The sequence below is a fragment of the Gossypium hirsutum genome, chromosome A12 (genome assembly GCF_007990345.1).
Source record: "Gossypium hirsutum isolate 1008001.06 chromosome A12, Gossypium_hirsutum_v2.1, whole genome shotgun sequence".
Lineage (NCBI taxonomy): Eukaryota > Viridiplantae > Streptophyta > Magnoliopsida > Malvales > Malvaceae > Gossypium > Gossypium hirsutum.
Genome location: NC_053435.1, coordinates 39,633,434 through 39,635,309, shown reverse-complemented (window position 1 = coordinate 39,635,309; position 1,876 = coordinate 39,633,434). Strand labels below are relative to the sequence as shown.

At 39.0% G+C, this 1,876-nt stretch overlaps 1 non-coding gene across 1 annotated transcript; it reads left to right on the top strand.

Moving 5' to 3' along the window:
- The first annotated feature begins 1,450 nt into the window (after positions 1 to 1,450).
- Positions 1,451 to 1,556, top strand: LOC121211834 (small nucleolar RNA R71). The gene has a single exon (XR_005907052.1). It is a non-coding gene; the product is annotated as a small nucleolar RNA R71 (small nucleolar RNA).
- Positions 1,557 to 1,876: the final 320 nt, after the last annotated feature.

The window sequence follows — 1,876 nt, the reverse complement described above, 5'->3', positions numbered from 1 at the left end:
AGGATTACAAGCTTGAAGAGTAACTAAGTCATCACCCACACGAAGTGTGAGTTCACCTGTACCAACATCAATAACGGTTCTAACAGTTGCTAAAAAAGGCCTTCCTAGAATTAGAGGTGCGTCACTACCCTCTTCTATGTCTAGAACAAAAAAATCGATTGGGAATTATAAATTCATCAATTTTTACAAGTACATCTTCAGTGATGCCTCTAGAAAATCTGATAGTTTTATCGGCTAACTGAATACTCATCCTAGTTTGTTTGGGTTTCCCAAGACCTAGTTATTTAAACATTTTGTAAGGCATGACATTAATACTAGCCTCTAAATCAGCTAAAGCATTTTTAACATTTAAGCTACCAATTAAACAAGGAATCATAAACTCCCTGGATCTTTCAATTTGTTGGCAAGCTTATTCTGTAGAATGGCTGAGCAAACTGCATTTAACTCCACATGCGACGCCTCATCCAACTTCTGTTTATTTGCTAAAAGCTCTTTTAAGAACTTGACTGCATTTGGCATCTGCGAAAGAGCTTCAATAAACGGTAAGTTAATGTGTAATTTCTTTAACAGTTTAAGGAATTTACTAAATTGTTCATCTGTGCGGTCTTTCCTTGTCGCATTAGGGTATGGCACTCGTGGTTTGTACTCTTTACTTACCGGTTTCTACTCACTGTGGTCTACCTTGCCTTTACCTTTACTTACCACAATTCCTTGCCTCGATTCTGGTTTGTTCCCTTGGGTTGGATTCAGTGTTCCTCGCCAGGCTACCTTGTAGTAATTCAAAAATCAATTTAGCAAGTTGGCCTATCTAAGTTTCGAGCCCTTGAATCGACGCTTGTTGATTCTTCAGTGCTGTCTCAGTATTCTAAAAATGAGTTTCTGACACCGAGATGAACTTTGTTAGCACTCCTCAAGGTTCGGCTTCTTTTCCTATTGGTAAGGTAGTTGTTAAAAAGCCGGAGGATGTTGTGGCCTTTGATTTCCTTGACCCCCACAAGAAATTGGGATGGTTCCTCCAACCTACATTATAGGTATTACTGTATGGGTTAATTTGAGATCTAGAATTATTATTACCTATGTATTGGACTTGTTCCTCCTCGTGTTGGGGTTGAAGGATTGATATTCTGTGTGTGTTCCTCTTCTATTTGAATCGCACCTCATAACTGGATATACCTGAGTACAACCACACAAACTGTCAATCTTTTTATTTAAGAGTTCTATCTGGTTAGATAGCATAGTAACCGCATCGAGGTTGAAAAAACCAGTCGCTTTCGTTGGCTTTGTCATCGTAACTTTCCATTGATAGTTATTCAGTGATATTTCTTCAATAAATTCGTAAGTCGCTTCAGGTGTTTTGTTGTTCAAAGTTCCACCGCCGGCTGCGTCGATAAGTTACCTCGCTGAGGGGTTCACACTGTTGTAGAATGTCTGAACCTGTAGCCAAAGTGGTAACCCATAGTGAGGGCACCTCCTCAAAAGATCCTTGTATCTCTTCCATGCATCATAGGCGTTTCTAGATCCATCTGCACAAAAGAAGAGATGTCATTCCTCAACTTAGCCGTTTTAGCCGGCAAAAACTATTTAAGTAAAAACTTTTTGAACATTTATTCCCAAGTAGTGATTGACCCTCGTGGTAACGAGTTCAACCACTGTTTAGCTTTGTTCCTTAGTGAAAAGGGAAACAACCGAAGGCGTATGGCGTCGTCAGAAATGCCATTGATTTTAAATGTGTCACAAAACTCTAGAAAATTCGCCAAGTGATTGTTTGGATCTTCATCCTGCAAACCATCAAACTGAACAAATTGATGTATCATTTGACTCATGTTAGGTTTTAGTTTAAAATTATTTGCAGCAATAGCAGGCCTAACTATACTTG